At 39.0% G+C, this 19212-nt stretch overlaps 1 long non-coding RNA gene across 1 annotated transcript in view; it reads right to left on the bottom strand.

Annotated features, from left to right (window-relative positions):
* LOC134757862 (uncharacterized) overlaps positions 1 to 18682 on the bottom strand; it is a 35552-nt gene extending 16870 nt beyond the window's left edge. Inside the window, exons 1-2 of the long non-coding RNA XR_010132406.1 lie at positions 3962 to 18682; positions 3333 to 3493 (exon numbers count right to left, since the gene is read on the bottom strand). This is a non-coding gene — a long non-coding RNA (uncharacterized lncRNA). The remainder of the gene's footprint in view (positions 1 to 3332; positions 3494 to 3961) is intronic.
* Between the last annotated feature and the right edge of the window lie 530 nt (positions 18683 to 19212).

The raw sequence follows: 19212 nt of genomic DNA, 5'->3' as shown, positions 1-19212 counted from the left end.
AGAAAATGGATTTTGGAAATTATGAGAGCTGTAGAGAGTGAGTTGAGCATCGTTTGTGATTTTAAGGGCCTCTAAAAGCATTAGGGTAGCAGAACCCGCTGCACGGAGACATGATGGCCAGCCTAAAACAGTAAGGTCAAGTTATTTGGACAAAAAGGTTACAGGACGCGTTCCTGGTCCTTATGTAAGAATTCCGACTGCATAGCCCTGCACTTCGGCTGTGTGTAATGAAAAGGGTTGGGATGAGTCAGGGAGAGCTAGAGTGGGGGCAGTCTCTAAAGCTGTCTTCAAGGAATGGAAAGAGGAGTGGGGAAAGTATTTAGGATCTATGGGGTCAGCTAGGTTTCCTTTTGTGAGTTTATATAACGGTTTTGTTAGGACGGCAAAACCAGGTATCCACAGGCAAAAGTATCCAACCATGCCCAGGAAGGAAAGGAGTTGTTGTTTTGTGGAAGGGATTGGGCTTTGGGAGATTAGCCGGACACGATCAGCAGGGAGAGCACGTGTGTTTTTATGAAGAATTATGCCAAGGTAGGTAATGGATGGAGAAGAAATTTGAGCTTTGGAGGGAGATACCCAATATCCTTTGGAGAATAAATGCTGAAGGAGCAGAAGTGTGTCTCATTGAGAAGATTCAAAGGAGGGGCTACAAAGAAGAAGGTCATCAATATATTGAATAAGGTGAGAAGCAGAGGGGTGGAAAGAAAGTAAATCATGAGAAAGAGCTTGGCTGAAGTAATGAGGGCTGTCCCTGAAACCTTGTGGCAGCACAGCCCAGGTAAGTTGCTGAGACTGATGGGTGTCAGGGTCAGTCCAGGTGAAAGCAAAGAGAGGCTGGGACGAGGGGTGCAGGGGAATAGTGGAAAAAGCATCTTTAAGATCAAGAACAGAATAGGGAGTTATGGAGGAAGGTATTGAGGACAAAAGAGTGTACGGGTTGGGCACCACAGGGTGGATAGGCAAAACAATTGGGTTGATAAGGCATAGATCCTGAACTAACTTGTAAGGCTTGTCTGGTTTTAGGACAGGTAAAATGGGGGAATTGTAAGGAGAGTTTATAGGCTTTAAAAGGCCATGCTGTAGCAGGCAAGTGATAACAGGCTTTAATCCTTTCAAAGCATGGTGTGGGATGGGATATTGGCATTGAGCGGGGTAAAGGTGATTAGGTTTTAATGAGATGGTAAGGGGTGCATGACCGGTCGCCAAGGAGGGAGTAGAGGTATCTTATACTTGTGGGTTAAGGTCAGGGGATACAAGAGGAGGACGCAAACGAGGCTTTGGATTGGGAAGAAGGGCAGCAATGAGATGCAGCTGTAGTCCAGGAATAGTCAGGGAAGCAGATCACTTAGTTAAAGTGTCTCAGCCTAATAAGGGAACAGGACAGGTGGGGATAACTAAAAGGAGTGCTTAAAAGAGTATTGTCTAAGTTGGCACCAGAGTTGGGGAGTTTTAAGAGGTTTAGAAGCCTGGCTGTCAATACCCACAACAGTTATGGAGGCAAGGGAAACAGGTCCTTGAAAAGAAGGTAATGCGGAGTGGGTAGCCTCCGTATTGATTAAGAAGGGGACGGACTTACCCTCCACTGTGAGAGTTACCTAAAGCTCGGTGTCCGTGATGGTCTACGGGGCTTCTGAGGCGATCGGGCAGCGTCAGTCTTCAGCCACTAAGCCGAGAAGATCTGGGAAGGAGTCAGTCAGAGAGCCTTGGGCCAGAGTTCCAGGGGCTCTGGGAGTGGCTGCCAGGTGAGTTGAACAGTCCGATTTTCAATGGGGTCCCGCACAGATGGGACACGGCTTAGGAGGAATCCTGGGCTGCGGGCATTCCTTGGCCTGGTGGCCAGATTTCTGGCACTTGTAGCAAGGCCCTGGAGGAGGCAGTTCTGGAGGAACGCCTGGCCACTGAGGTTTAGGCGTTTGGAAGTTCTTTTGTGCTGGAGATGTGGCTGGGGTTTGTCTCACAGTGGAGACAAGGAATTGCAACTTTTTTTCTATTATTGTACACCTTGAAGGTGAGGTTAACTAAGTCCTGTTGTGGAGTTTGAGGGCCGGAATTGAATTTTTGGAGTTTTATTTAATGTCGGGAGCAGATTGGGTAATAAAATGTATATTGAGAGTAAGACAGCCTTTTGACCTCTTAGGGTCTAGGGCTGTAAAGCATCTCAGGGTTACTGCCAAACGAGCCATGAACTGGGCTGGGTTTTTATATTTGATGAAAAAGAGCCTAAATGCTATCTGATTTGGGATAAAGAAAAAGGAGCATTAACCTTGACTATGCCTTTAGCTCCAGCCACCTTTTCAAGAGGAAATTGCTGGGCAGGTGGGGGAGGGCTAGTCGCAGAAAGAAACTGTAAGCCAGACCGGGTGTGAGGAGGGGAGGTGATAAAAGGATTATAGGGTGGAGTAGTGGAGGCTGAGGAAGAATTAGGACCTAGCTCGGCCTGGCGAGGAGGGGAGAGATCAGATGGGTCTGTAGAAAAGGAAGATTAGAAAGACTCAGCGATGCTTGGGGTTGGGACTGAGGGGACAGGTGGGAGGGAAAGAAGGAAGATTTGGGATGAGTTGCACTGGGAACAGAGACTAGGGAGGCACCGATGTGTAAAAGATGCCTGGACATCAGGCACCTCAGACCGTTTGCCTATTTTACGCAAGAATTATTTAGATCTTGTAGGACAGAAAAATTGAAAGTGCCGTTTTCCGGCTATTTGGAACTACTGTTGAGTTTGTATTGGGGTCAAGCGGCATTGCAGAAGAAAATAAGAGCTTAGATTTTAGGTCAGATGAGAGTAGAAGGGTTTTAAGTTCTTGAGAACACAGGCTAAGGGAGAAGAAGGAGGAATGGAAGGTGGAAGCTTGCCCATAGTGAAGGACACAAGTCCAGAGAAAAGAGAGTAGAGACACGGAGAAGGGGTGGGGCGTTCTTGCCCTCCAGAAAAGCAGAGAAGGCATTGGGTTGCGGAAATAAGGGGTTGGGGCGCAGAGATAAGAGGTCGGGTTTCCTGCCCATCCCCCAGAAAAGTGAGACTTGACGCTAAGGGTGAAGGACCAAGGCAGGAGTCCCTGCATGGCCTGACACCTCTGAAACCTGGGTGAATAATCAGAGAGGCGTCCCTGCCATGATTAAACACTAAGGGAAGGCTGCCTTCCCTAGTCCATGACCGGCGCCGGAGTTTTGTGTCCACGGATAAAACGTGTCTCCTTTATCTCTACCAGAAAATGAAAGGAATTGAAATTAAGAGAAGGGAGAGATTGAAGTGTGGCACCAAAATTGAAAGGAGAAAGAGGTTGAGGGATAGTGAGGGAGGTTGGAGAAGAGGGTAAAAAGAGGCCGCTTACCCGATTTAAAATTGGTGAGATGTTCCTTGGGCTGGTCGGTCTGAAGACCAGAGGTTGTAGGTGGATCTTTCTCATGGATCAAAGAGCAGGAGGACAGGGGATTGATCTCTCAAGGGAGATTCCCCGGATCCGAGTCATGGCACCAAATTTCATGCGTGTCCCTGTGAAGAGACAACCAAACAGGCTTTGTGTGAGCAATAAAGCTTTTAATCACCTGGGTGCAGGCGGGCTGAGTCCAAAAAGAGAGTCAGCGAAGGGAGATAGGGGTGGGGCTGTTTTATAGGATTTGGGTAGGTAAAGGAAAAAGGGGGATTGTTCTCTGGCAGGCTGGAGTGGGGGTCACAAGATGCTCAGTTGGGGAGCTTTTGAGCCAGGATGAGCCAGGAGAAGGAATTTCACAAGATAATGCCATCAGTTAAGGCAAGAACAGGCCATTTTCATTTCTTTTGTGGTGGAATGTCATCAGTTAAGGCAGGAACCGGCCATCTGGATGTGTATGTGCAGGCCACAGGGGATATGATTGCTTAGCTTGGGCTCAGAGGCCTGACACATTCTGCATTGCCATTTATTTCAGAATATTTCCTAGACTCCTGTTATGATTAGTATGTATTGAGAGTTGGGCTTTATACCTTATTCCATGAAAATTTATGCACATCTCCTTTTTTGATGTATCATTGTTTGCTAGATGTCCATAATAGGGCATTTGTGAATAAACAAAATACTTGGTGCTATGAAATTGGGGACATGATGATATGGATTGATCCTCTTCAAGTGTAGCTTGGTGAGTGCCAGGCAGTTATCCCATTCTGTGTGTGAAGAGAAGAGTAAGTTCACAAGTTGAGATCCTGAAAAACAAACAGCCAAAGGTTGCCCCTCCTACTGCTCTTGGTAATGGTCTTTGTTGCCTATTCTAAAATGTAGGTTGTTATAGTAAGAACAAAGCTGTACATGAACATGAACCTGGAGAGGGGCTTGGACTAGATCAACCTTTGTGGATGAGGTTTGAGATACCACTTTTCTGCTCCATGGTAAAGGCCTGTAGCCTAATGTCTAGTCTGCAAAAATTCTGTAAGTGAGCTCCACTCTTACCACATTAATAAGCTAAATGTGTCACAGCAATGTGGTATGGTGGTGGGGGTGTTTGTGGGGAAGAGGCATGTCCGAAGACCAGTTAGACTAAAATCCAAGGAGTAATGAAGGATAGGATAAGCAAACGTAGCAGGGAGCAAAACACAGTTTTTTAGCTAACATGTATTTCCTAAAAATGTAAAAAGTTTTAAAAATGTAATTTTATAAAATGAAGTCTAAAGTTTACAAGTAAAACATTTCTAAAACCTACATGAAATTTAATAATATTGATTCTCAAATTGTTGATATGTTTTAATATGTTCCCTCTCCTTAGCCAAAATTGTAAATCAGATTTTGCTTAGTGACAGAATAGGATCTCTAGTGGGCTTGCAATTCCCAGGAAAGGCTTAGGAGGAGATAATGGGGAAGGGGGAGAAAATGCAACACAAAAAGACTAAGTATTTTTTAGTATAGTAGATCAGAGTAGATTCACAGGAGATTGCACACTTTGTTTTTCTGACAAATTTTGGACATGGAATTCAGAAAAAGACCAGATTATGTGTGCTGTATTTTTTGTTTACCTCCAAGTTGTGTGTGTGGAATTTTGTGACTCTTCCAATCCAGCAATAACCAGGTAAAAAATGTAATGGAAAAAAATCTTTCTAATTTTCACAAAAGCATAAACTTGCCAGAAGTCTATTAAAACATATTTATGAGTCCTATAAGAAAACTTGAATACATGGAGAGATAAAATGCTGCTATATAAAATCAAATGTTATAAATTGATTATTGAAATCATCTATGTATTGCTAAGATAAAGTAGTAATGGATTATTAAGTATTGTTTTAACATCCTATACAAATTACATTTGCTAGCATTTCTTCTAGAAATTTGCAATTACCTTCTTAAATATTACCCTCAGTATTTTTAAAAAATTTTCTGCATGTTGTATTCTTTTTCTTTTTTTTTGCTTCTTATTCCTTTTAAAATAGTAAAGAATTTTTTTCTTTAAAAATATTAGTTCTGTGATTTACTTTTTGATTTTCCAATTTCTCTAATGCAATTAAATTTGTGTTCCTTCTGTTTCTAAGTTTCATCTTTGCTTTATTGTAGTCCAGTTAAGTTCCTGTGATAAAGACGTGATTCTTTTACACTTCTTTTTAATAGACTGTTAAAGCCTATGAATTTTTCTCTAAGAACAGCTTTGGTAATACATCAGTGTTGAAACGTGGTGCTGTAATTTAGTAGGTTCTTAAATGGCCTACAATTATGGTTTAGTTTGCCTTTTGTCACAACAGTTATTTAGGCAAATGGTTTGCTTATTTTAATGTTGCTATTGATTTGTTGTTTGTTTTTAATATTTTTGGGGAATGTTTTTATGAAAAGATTATTTTTTTGTATTATTAAGTTGTGACCTTATGTAATTCCTGAAATTTCTGTTATTTATTATTATTATCTTGTTCTTAACTAATACTAGTCTATTTTGGTAAATCATAGATGCTTGAAAAATGTATACTTTCTGTTTGTAGGGTACAAATCCTTTTAAATAACAGTTATTAACTTTGTCTTTTATTGCCTTGATTTTAGTTATTTAAATTATGTGATTCTTGACTAGTTATTTGATAATTATACACAATGTTTATATTTTATATTTATTTTGTATGTCTCCTTAAAGTGTCTCCATATATTTCTTATACTTTATACCTGTGTTAGTATCAAAGCCAAGAATGAAGCAGCACAGTTTTCCCTGCCCAATTAGGACAAAAATATTAATACATCTTTCCTTTTATACTCCTTTTATTCCCTCTCTTCACATCCACATTCCCTTTCTACTTTTTGTCAATATAATCTATATTTTAACATCAAATTATTGTTGATTTGTAAATCTTTTTTAAACATTTAAATCTTTTAATTTTCCAATGATTTTCATATTTGTATTTATTCTAAACATATTACTAATTATTCTAGAAACTTACCTTTACGTTGGTTTACCACTGTGTTCCTGTCCCCTACACAGAGCCTAGCACATCATATGCTCTCTGGAATTCTGTTAGGGAGCCATTGCAGACCGACAGGAGAAAGAAAATATGAACCTAAACCAAATGAAACTTTAACTCTCATAATAAATATTGCTTCTGTTTACACGCTACCACCAAGATTATGGTAAATCCATAGAGTGGATTTTACCATGATAATCCCATCTCTGCGTGGTCAAAACATTCAAAGACACACTACTAAGAATGAAAACTTTATGATTTCCCATGTGTTAATACTTATTTTTATTTGTTTATTTTTTTGAGACAGAGTTTCATTCCTGTTGCCCACGCTGGAGTACAATGGCAGGATCTCGGCTCACCGCAACCTCTGCCTCCCAGGTTCAAGCAATTCTTGTGCCTCAGCCCGCCGAGTAGCTGGGATTACAGGGATGCACCACCATGCCTGGCTAATTTTGTATTTTTAGTAGAGACGGGGTTTCGCCATGTTGGTCAGGCTGGTCTTGAACTTATCTCGGGTGATACGCCCGCCTTGGCCTCCCAAAGTGCTGGGAGTACAGGTATGAGCCAACACGCCTGGCCTGTTAATACTCTTGAGAGGTGAGATGCGTACATTAACTTCATTGTTGTTAGCTCTTTTAATGAATTCACCTGTAAATAACGGTAAACATTGGTCTCAAACTCTCAGCTACACATTGTAATCACATGAGAAGATTTTTTAAAGATCCTAATGACCTGTGTCTACTCACCAGACCAATTCAATTCAGTTCTCTCTGGTTGAGAGCCAGGCATCAGTATTTTCTAAAGCTCCTGATTTGACTGCAGAATGCAGTTAAGAACAAAAACATAGGAGAATGAATGGAGTCTAAACCTTCAGTCTAGTTATGCCTCTGGACATAATTCAACATAAGAAAGAGCTTTTCTGGATACTTAAAAAGTGATCTTGCTAGGCCAGGCACAGTGGCTCACAACTGTAATCCCAGCACTTTGGGAGTCCAAGGCGGGCAGATCACGATGTTAGGAGTTTGAGACCAGCCTGGCCAACATAGTGAAACCCTGTCTCTACTAAAAATACAAAAATTAGCCGGGCATGGTGGCACACGCCTGTAGTCTCAGCCACTCGGGAGGCTGAGGCAGGAGAATCGCTTGAACCCAGGAGGCGGTGGTTGTGGTGAGCTGAGATCGCGCCACTGCACTCCAGCCTGGGTGACAGAGCAAGACACCGTCTCAAAAAAAAAAAAAAAACAAAAAAACAAAAAACGATCTTGGGAAACAGAACTTTCTAAATGATCGAAAAGCACTTGTATCATTCAATAACCATTTCCTTATTTCCAGCATGCAGATGATTGGGAGTGTCACGCTCTGTTTTGCTGTGAAGATGGAGACAAGAGTTAGTCAAATCGCTTAGTTAAAATCAACTTGGAAAACAGATCATAATCCAGTTTTTCAATATCAAGAACTTTGACCCAGTAGCTACTTTTTGATAAATTTAAAATTGATATGAACAGAATTAATAAACTTAGTAAACTCAGTCTTCTTAGGAAAAAGACAACGTCTACAGATAAGAGTAAGCAAAATTAGCTTTGTAGAGCTGAAACCTCTAATTATTCCTGGCCTCTTCCTTGCTAAGTCAATTATTAAGCTGGTAATATCTATTCATTTTATTATTTGTGCTGTTGTTTATAAATATGCTATTATAAATATGCCTAATGCTTGGCATATAGCCTCTTTTTTTTTTTTTTTTTTTTTTTTTCGAGATGGGGTCTCGCCCTGTCACCCAGGCTGGAGTGCACTGGCGCGATCTCAGCTCACTGCAACCTCTGCCTCCCGGGTTCAAGCGATTCTCCTGCCTCAGCCTCCTGAGTAGCTGGGATTACAGGTGCCGACCACCACACCTGGATAATTTTTGTATTTTTAGTAGAAACGGGGTTTCACCATGTTGGTCAGGCTGGTCTCAAACTTCTGACTTCGTGATCCGCCAGCCTCAGCCTCCCATAGTGCTGCGATTACAGGTATGAGCCCCTGCGCCCGACCGGCATATAGTCTTAACTATATTTTGAAGATAGATTTATTTGTAAAGGAATCTAGATTTTCAAAGATAGATAGATAGCTTAATTGAAAAATATCAAGCAAGCTGGGCATGGTGGCTCATACCTGTAATCCCAGCACTTTGGGAGGCTGAAGTGAGAAGACCACTTGAGCCCAGGAGTTCAATACCAGCCTGGGCAGCACAGTGAGTCCTTGTCTCTAAAAAATAAAAAGGAAAGAAAGCAAAATACCTAACAGAATAGAATCCATGGACTTGCATCTTACAGAAAAATAATCAAGAAGATAATGTAAGTTAAGCGTCTTCTTTAGTGATTTTCACATAGTGCAGTGGTTCTCAAATAGTGGACCTGGGCCAGCAACATGAACACCACTTGGGAATTTTAGAAATGCAAATTTTCTGGCCCTACCTAGCCTTATTGAACAGAATCTGAGATTGGAGACCGGCAATCTTTGTTTTAATAAGCCCTCTCTGTGTTTCAGTTACACTCTGAAGTTTGAGAATTTCTGACACAGTAGAAATGCTATGAAAAGGCACTCATTTTTACTATGTTTAGAAAAAAAATTTGTCGGTAGCAAAAGATATTTGCCCAGAAGTTCATTTTTATCTCTAGCACAAATAATCAGGGTCCTTATCATTCTATTATATTTTTTCATTACATGTCAAAGATTCATAGTTTGCAACAGCTTTCTTCATACACTTAAGTAATCATTAATTCCTTACATTTGCTTTCAAAAATTCTTTCAAACAGCAGAGTTAGATTTCACATGTACTTTACTTACCCCATCGAGATAATGTTTCTATAATGATCTCGCTTATATGTTGCATAATTAGATCTAGTATCTCTCTAATGAGACATACCATGTTATCTGGAACCAGCTGTTATATCCTGGATAGCAAAGGACACTTTACACTAAATTTTCTGAGACACTCAAGAATAGTAAAAGTGGTCATTTCATAAAATTATATTTTCTTCCTTTCTTTAAGAAAGTTGTTATTAAATAGTTGTTTTTGAATTGATATTGATATTCACAACAGCTCAAAGGACTAAGGCAGTCAGCTAGTTTTGGCAGGAAGCATAATGTGTAATAATTATTACACTGGGAGAATAAGGACTCTCACTCAGTTCTCACAACTGTAAACAGCAAACTGAGAATATAGACCAGTTTTTTCTAATATCGTTGCATTTGCATATTTACCATACATCGGAAATTTTTACCTTACAGTTTTAAAAATAATATTTTTATATGAAGCATGTATTTATTTATTAAGAAACAGTTGTAAGTAGCCTTAGCAATGTTGTAGTCCTTTTTTCAGTGACTGCTTACGTGTGTTTAATAAATATGAGGTGGAGGTAGGTAGACATATATACCTATGGGGCTTGCTTTATTGATGATTCACTCACAAAAATATCTATGTGCATTTTTAATACAGACAAATGAATACACAATAGACATATGTGGATATGCAAAGTGAACTGCATGAAGGTGTAGCCACTTGTTTACATTCAGTAGCATTCTCACTTTCCTACTCAAATGTAAATACATAACTATTTATCTAAACTGTATTTGCTTGTTAATGAAACCAGAGCACGCAGCATTTTATGAAAGTGTGGTGAATTAATGGATAAGATTACCTCACCTTCCTACAGCCTGAGTCTCTACAGAAGAGGAAATTAAGGGAGACAAACTGAACTATGATGCTTGGGGACTCCCTTGATTCTGCCTGTCACCGTTTTTAAGCTGGCTCAAGGCCTCAGGGGAGTCTGGCTGTTCTAACCTTCCTCAGCCAGCCAGACGGTAACGGTCCACTGCTTTTATTCATTACCCTGAATGTAATGCACTAAATTTAACAAGTAACACACTCAGCGGGAATTCATTGGCCTTTTGCAGCATGATTGCAAGGTAGGATATGGATATGGATTCCAATTACTGTTGACACCCAGATAAGAAGAACAAAGCCTGTATACAATTATTAATCAAAGTTGATATCTTAGGGAAATGAAATTAAATAAATAAATAAACATCTCTATACTATGTGATGCAAACATTCCCAAGTTTGGAAAACTCTTTCTGGTTACACAATAGAGGCATTCCAATTAAATATAACAATAATAAAATAGCAACACGTAAAGGCAAATGTTCTTATAAAGCAGCAATTTTCACATACAAATAGCTCATGGAGCAGATGTATAGAAACTAACAAATTCCAAACAGAGACTCATATGTAATGTGTAAATAAATAGCCAAATAAACAGCAGTCTTTAAATAAGGATTTAATATTTTAATTATAAAAAATAATCCACATAATATTGTTATTCCAGAAGGTAGTTATATAGAGATCTACTAAAATAGAAGTACTTTTAAAAAAATATATAGTATTACATTTTCATATCCATAGTACTAGAGTTACCCAATCATGAAAATTATTGCTGGCCTATAGGTAGATATGATGATGACCCTCAAAGTCCTTGGGTTGCAATAGGAAAATGGGAGGAGCCAGATGCACTAACTCACTTCACGCAAGGATTTGCTATTGAAATTGTTCGTTTTATTTATAAAGGCCATAGGGAAACACAAATGTAAAGGTATAGAAGAGAATGAACATAATATTATTTTATCACACTGTGGATGAAAAATGTTGAAGAATGTAAGTAAGTCATACAAAAACAAAAGGGAACGTCACCTTCTATGTGATTAGCCCAAATGACCAATTTAAATTAATGAAATAAGAGGCAACATGCATCACTGGTAAAGGCTTGAACCCTCACGTTACACAGAATCATACCCTGGTTTCAATAATTATGAGCTTTCTGACCTTGGGCCACTAATTTAATCTCTCTTAGCCTGTTTCCTCAAGTGTAAAATAGGGACGATTATAGTAGCTACCTGCATTGTTAAACTAAAATAAAATAATCCCAGTAAATTACTTAAGATCGTACTGGGTACAAAGTAAATACTCAATAAATATTAGCATTTTATGTTATTTTGTATTAATTTAACCTATTCAGTATTAAAACTTATTAAACTAGAAAGCAAATATCATCAAAACCATTTTTTAATTCTTGGATATGCTTTAGTATAAATTTGAGCTGAGAAGTTTTAATGAAGAAAACAGACATTTTACCCTCCTATGGATCAGTTTGGATTTAGTCATGGTTTTATAGCACAGTCTTGTCACATAACTGTGTGAAGTTAAATTTCACTTCTGATACTCAGCATATTTAATGTATAACATTGGCCCAGTGATACCTGCCTTTGAGGGCACATAGGGGAAATTGGAGGAAACGTACATCTATAAGTATGTCCCTGAGATTCAGCACATGGGCTAGTACTATCCAAATATGGAGCTATTTATTATTAGGGTTCTATACATGGACTCTTGTGTTTTGTCATCAATGTGATTCCTCCAGGTATGATTCCCAGTATGTAGCAAATGAAGGCTGAAACATGCTAATTGGTCTTTTCAAGACTTCAGAGTTAATAAAAATGGTAGAGCAAGAGCTTAACTCACCCTAGCTCAGAATAACCATAAGTCAGTGTTCTTTCTACTACAGAAACTGCCCTCAGTAGATGAGGAAGTAAAGGTAGATAACTAACAAAATGTGCGTGTGTGTGTGCACGTGTGTGTGTGTGTGTGTGTAAAAGCATATGCTGTTGATCATGATGATTGGTACACAGTTTGGGTCTTAGAGAGTGGCTAAATGAAAATCATCGAAGTTGTGCCATGTTTTTTTCTGAATTTCCTAAGAATGTCATGGAGGTTACCTAATTGAAGCCATAAATAATTGAAATAATGAGATAAAATTATCTGCAGAGAGATAAAGAAGTACTTCAATGTCAATATCACCTACTGATGCTTTGGGGGCTAAGACTTCAAAAGGCCCATAAAGCCAAAGGAAGCAGTTAAGTAACATGGATTCTGTCAACCTTAGGGAATCCTAGTATAACAATAAAATGATTATTTAAGCCACACACATTAAACACAACTAACAATCAAATAGTATCATATAGATATGTCTAATTATTTTTTCATTTGATTTTTGTCATTACACTGGAACAATTTTTATTTCAGAATACGTGGGATCTTCATGTAAAAACTGTTCAGATAACTTAGAGGCCTAGTCTTCCGAATCAGAGAAACATGAATAATACATGATCTTTTAAACATTAAGAAAGGATAAATTAAACAAAATAGTACTTTAAGTAAATAGTGAGTAAATGTTTACATTGAAGGAAATTCATTCATTCATTCATTCATTCATTCTTAAGTGATATGTTAAGTGCCTTCTCTTAACTAGTTCTGTGCTAGCAATGAGGATACAGCACTAAATCAGATAGATGAGGTCACTGGCCTCATAGGTATTTAGATTCCAGTAGTGGAGAAAAATATGAAACAATCATTGATATGGTTTGGCCATGTCCCCACCCAAATCTCATCTTGAATTGCAGCTCCCACAATTCCCACGTGTTGTGGGAGGAACCTGGTGGGAGGTGATTGAATTACAGGGGCAGGTCTTTCCTGCATTGTTCTCATGATGGTGAATGAGTCTCACGAGATCTGATGGTTTTAAAAACAGGAGTTTCCCTGGACAAGCTCTCTCTTTGCCTGTTGCCATCCATGTAAGACATGACTTGCTCCTTTTTGCCCTCCACCATGATTGTGAGGCCTCCCCAGCCATGTGGAACTGTAAATCCATTAAACCTCTTTCTTCTGTAAATTGCCCAGTATTGGGTATGTCTTTATCAGCAGCATGAAAACAGACTAATACAATCATGTAATTACAATTTTAACAAGGACATTGATTGCAATGGAAGTCTATATGAGGATTTAAACCTTGGATAAAGGGTTAGAAGGGTTTCAGTGGGACATAATTTCACATGTACTAGCTCACTCAACCCTGAAACCAACCTAATGACATCAGTACTGCTACAGTCACCCTGTTCACAGATAAGAAAACTGAGGAACAAAGGCATTAAATACCTTAACAAATCAGAGCCAGTAAGGGATAGACCCAGCATCCAAACCCAGCTTGCTTAGTTTTAGATTCTTTTTTTAACCACTCACTGTGCTGTAGAAGTCTGTGCATCTGTCCGGGGATAATGAGAACACACTCCAGCTAGAAATTGAGGCACCTGGGAAAGCCTGAGGTGGTAAGAGCTTGGTACTGGAGAACAGGACTGTCTCAAGTCCTGTTCTTGAGAACAAGAACTGTCTGGGTGCTGTTCTTTTGAAATGTGAAAAATTATTACAAATGTGAAAAATTATGTATGTAATTTTAAATTGTCTAATAGCCACAGTGAAAAAGAGCAAAATGCAACAGATGGGTACAGACACCATGGAAAACAATCGGGCAATCTTATAAAATAAACATGCCGTTACCATGTGAGTTAGCAATTGGACTCTTGAGCCTTTAAACTAGACAAATATAATTCATGATTATACAAAAACCTGTACAGAAATGATTATAGCAAAAACAGGAACCAACTTGGTACTTCAATGGGCACGTAGTTAAATAAAATTTGTGGTACATCCCTACCAGGGGATACTACTCAGCAAAAAAAGAAGAATGAACTGTTAAAATGACTGGGATTAATCTTCAGAGAATTATGCTAAGGAAAAAAAAGGCAATCCCAAAAGTTTACATACTGTATGGTTTCATTTACACAAAATTCTTTAAATGATAAAAATTTAGAAATGGAGAAAAGACCAGTAGTTGCTAGGGGTCAGGGTTGGGCAGGGACAGGGCACAGGAAGGAGGGCAGAGTGGTTATAAAAGGGAACTATAAGGAATCTGTGATGAAGGAACAGTTCTGTATTTTGATGTGGTGGTAGATACAACCTACACGTGATAAAGTTGCACAGAACTAAACACCTACACACACAAACACACACACAAATGAGTACAATGAAAATTAGGAAAATATGAATAAGATAGTATCATTGTCAATATTCTAGTAGCAATATTGTGACTAAGATTTGCAGGATATTGCTATTGGGAAAACTGGATAAAGGGTACACAGGATTTCTCTGTGTTATGTCTTACAACTGCATGGAAATCTAGAATTATCTCAAAACAAAAATGTTAATTACAAGAAAAGAAATATGGAATTCATTTTTCTTAATCAAATATATTCAAAATATTTGTATTTCAACGTATGAAACAATACGAAAAGTATTGAGATATTTTACATTTTTCTCATATTGTCCATTTGGGCTAGCCCCATTCCAAGTTCGCAGTAGACACATGTGGCTAGTGGTGACCATACAAGACAGCACAGGTGTAGAGGCACACAGAGACAAGAGGTGAGGCAGACGCTAAAGGTAGGGAGGGTGAGCACTTTGGGAGGCCAAGGCAGGCGGATCACGAGGTCAGGAGATCGAGACCATCCTGGCTAACACTGTGAAACCCCGTCTCTACTAAAAAAAAAATGCAAAAAATTAGCGGGGTGTGGTGGCAGGTGCCTGTAGTCCCAGCTACTCGGGAGGCTGAGGCAGGAGAATGGCGTGAACCCGGGAGGCGGAGCTTGCAGTGAGCCGAGATCGCGCCACTGCACTCCAGCGTGGGCGGAAGAGCGAGACTCCGACTCAAAAGAAAAAAAGCAGAGTCTTCGTAATGGCACACAGGGCTTCATGGGCACTCTCCTGCTGCTTTCTCCCTTGCTCATTCTCCTTCAGCCACACTAAATTCCTTGCTGCTCCTGGAAAATGCCAAGCACACATGCTCTGGCCTTGGGCACCTTGCTCTTCATGCTTTCTCTGCCTGGAACTGTTGCCCCTGGATACCTCTCTGACATGCTCCCACACCTGGAATGGTCTCTGCTCAGATGTCTATCATGACACGGTCTTCCCTGATCTACTTCTATAAAATAGCAAATGGCACCTTTCTATGCCCCGCTCCATCACCCATTACATGGCTTTCATTTTCTTCATCATACTTACATCATCTGACAGTCTATATATACATATGCACTTGTATATTTGTCAGTCTTCCACAGAGGGCAGGGGTATTGTCTGCTTTCTTGGAGACATATTTCCCAGAGCCTGGAAGAGTTCCTGGCACACAGCATACATGCGATGAATATTTGTTGAATAAATTGTTTGAGGAATAAATGATTTATGTTTAATTCCTTCATAGTTTTCAAAACAAACTACTTCAAATAAAATCTACACATATTTTCCTTGAAATCAAAAACTGACGTAATCAATTTCAGACTTGGGTAAAGTTTCCTGGATGTTTAAAGCATGAAGCACAGAAGCAATCTCTTTGCATTCCAATAAAAATCAATAAAATATTTTTCATGCAAAGATTAAACTCATGGCTAAAAGTTATGTTTGTTTTTTTAACATTGCTAATTATTTTAGGGAGCTCTTATTTCTGTTATAATTTTGTTTAAAGTTTATTTCTATATTCATGATTAATTTATTTATATCTTGCTGCTAAATCTACTTTTTTACCAAGTAAATTCACTCAGAAATTCTCAAAGTTACTCACTACTGGGCCTTCAGGGACATATTACCTTCTTGGAGATGCATTCTTCCAATGACTCCAATCAGATGTTTTTTTCTGTCTTGGACTTCCATTGTTGTACTAGTTTTGTATCTGAATTTAACACCTACTCCAATCTACTTACATCAGAGATATTTATGAAAATGTTATCACTCCAGAAAGGCAGAAACTGTCTTCTTCTCTCTCAGTCACTAGCATAATGCTGTGCACTTCTCAGCTGAACTTAGATAAATATTTAATGAACTGAATTGAATTATGTTTTTAATAATGTATGCATACATCTAGTCTAGAAGACTTGATAAGCAAGCAGTGCTTAAGATACTTTTCACACACAAATTCAGACTGTCCAGTATTTGTCCCAGAAAATAACTAGTATCTATCAAGCTCCTATGATGCATGAAAAATTTTACACGTGATCTCATTTAGCCTCCATAAAATATGAAGTGGGTATTATTCGTAACACTGTTATCTATGACGAACTGGAAGTTCAGAAAGAACATCTAATGTTTCCAAGTTTTAACAGCTGTTAAATGTCAGGATTCTCCAAGTTGGCTGACCCTAAAGTATTATTTTACACTTCCTAGTGGGGTTCTAACACTTTAAATTAGAGATAGCTTCTGAAGACAAGCAATAGGAAGTATGTATTTCAAAAGAGGAAATTGAAATGTTAGAGATTATCTAGAGAAACACATCCAAGACATGTTGAACTTCAGAAACTGTATCTCATGTAAGTTGAAGAAATTGGAGTATTTGGGGCCAAGAAAATAGCAAATGATACAGCATAGAAAGAAATTTGGCCTCACTCAAAGAGAGGCCCAGTCTTTGTATCTGGTTCTTTGGAGGTAATCTGTAAACCCTTGAAATTCACCAGGTGATAAGAATGTCTTTGTTATTCATCATGGGCTCTTTGGACAACTTGCTATATTGTTAATCAATCAGTCATGCCTATGTATTGAAACTCCAACAAAATCTTTGAGTACAGAAGCTCAGTTGAGCTTCCCTGTTTGATAGTTCTTCATATGTATTGCAGTGTTTTGAATACGTCCCCTAAAAAGCATGCATTTAAAAGTTAAATTTCCAATTCCAGAGTGTTGAGTGGTAGGGCCTAATGAGAGGCGATTAGTCCATGAGGGCAAAGTGAATGGATTAATGCTGTTATCATGGGAGTGAGTTTGTTATAAAAGGCGTAGATTGACCCTCTTGTCCCTCTTTTACTCTCTCTCCCTCTCTTGCCCTTCCACCTTCTGCCACGGGATGACACACTGAGAAGGCCCAGATGCTGGTTGCTTGGTCTTGGACTCCCCAGCCTCCAGAACTGTGATAAATCAATTTCTGTTCATTATAAACTATCTAGTGTGTGGTATTCTGTTATACCAACACAAAATGGGCCAAAAATATACCATCACACATCAGTAGTAGAAGAGGAATATATCCTAAAGACAGCACAGATCTCCCATTTGGAACCCTTCCAGACTCTGTACTATGTGTCTTTCTTTGACTGATTTTATGAATCATTCCCCTGTAATAAATAAAACTGTGAGTATAATAAGTTTCAGTGAGTTCTGTATTTCTAGTAAATTATGGAATCTGAAGGTGGTTTGGGGCAATATGGAACTTGTGGTGGGTGTCAGAAGTAAAGGTGGTCTTCTCTTTAACTTTGTAGCTGGATTCTAATTTCGTTAAGTTAAACTCCAAAATTTTGGGCAGACTTCCTGGTCTGGAAAACTTTATCGTAAGTCCATGTAGATGCATAACAATAATGCCGTGATTCCAGAGATCCTTAAAAATTTGTTGTAGCAAATTAAAGGTTTGTCTGGGGAGAAGGGCATGAAAACGGACCTCCAATATTCAAAGTGCTGTCATATAGACATATTTGGTATTAGTCCAGAGATAAAATTTGGTTCAAATAAGAAAAAACTTCCTAAAAATTAGTTATGCAAAAATGTCATTAGTTGCCTACGAAAGTAGTAACTTCCTTACCTTAGAAAATGTTAATTCCTTAATTAAAATGCTATAAGCCAGAGAGATGTGTTGCTTAGGAATTTCAGCCTAAGAGAGGGTGGGTGATTTTAACGGTGTCTTCTAACTCTTAAGATTCTGCTATTTTGGCTGGGCGAGGTGGCTCACGCCTGTAATCTCAGCACTTTGGGAGGCCGAGGTGGGCGGATCACGAGGTCAGGAGATCAAGACCATCCTGGCTAACACGGCAAAACTCCGTCTCTACTAAAAATACAAAAAATTAGCCGGGCGTGGTGGCAGGCACCTGTAGTCCCAGCTACGCGGGAGGCTGAGGCAGGAGAATGGTGTGAACCCGGGAGGCGGAGCTTGTAGTGAGCAAAGATCGCGCCACTGCACTCCAGCCTGGATGACAGAGGGAGACTCTGTCTCAAGAAAAAAAAAAACAAACAAAAATACAAAAATTAGCTGGATGTGGTGGTGCATGCCTGTAGTCCCAGCTACTTGGGAGGCTGAAGCAGGATAGTTGCTTGATCCGAGAGGCGGAGGCTGCAGTGAGCCGAGATCAAACCACTGCACTCCAGCCTGGGCGAAAGAGCGAGACTCTGTCTTTAAAAAAAAGAAAAAAAAAAAAATTCTGCTATTTTGGCCAAGTGCAGTGGCTCACGCCTGTAATCCCAGCACTTTGGGAGGCCAAGGTGGGCAGATCATGAGGTCAGGCGATCGAGACCATCCTGGCTAACATGGTGAAACCCCGTCTCCACTAAAAATACAAAAAATTAGACTCCACCCCGCCCCCCTCCCCCCAAAAAAAGATTCTGCTATTTTTTGGTCACCATTACTATTTCTTTAAAATGACAACAAATAAAGCCTAGCTTATATGTATAATAGGCCAAAGTCTTTGATTTGGCTCTTACAAAGATCTGTTATTTTGTTTTGCTTAAAAATACCAGATCACTTAATGTAATCCAATTAGCTGGACAAATATAATTTTACAAGATAGAAAATTGAAGTACTCTAAGACAAAACATTAGAAGTTGTGTAGTGCTGGCTCACATCCTCCCATACAAGTTTTTGTCATTATCATTATCAGGATAAAGTGAGGAATACTTACTTTCAAATGTTAATGGAAAGTATCCGTTTTATAAAAAGCAGCTCTATCACTAACACAGAATTTTAATAATGTACCATGAGAACTGGCATTTTGTTACAAATCAATCAATTTACACAAAAACCCTTTCAAATGAATCATAAATGAATATAAACAAAATTAAAAATTGTCACACTAGAACATAAACTACACAT

Source organism: Gorilla gorilla, chromosome 22 (genome assembly GCF_029281585.2).
Source record: "Gorilla gorilla gorilla isolate KB3781 chromosome 22, NHGRI_mGorGor1-v2.1_pri, whole genome shotgun sequence".
NCBI classification, from domain to species: Eukaryota; Metazoa; Chordata; class Mammalia; order Primates; family Hominidae; genus Gorilla; species Gorilla gorilla.
Note: the sequence above shows the minus strand (reverse complement) of the source record. Positions and strands in the feature narration are given on the sequence as shown.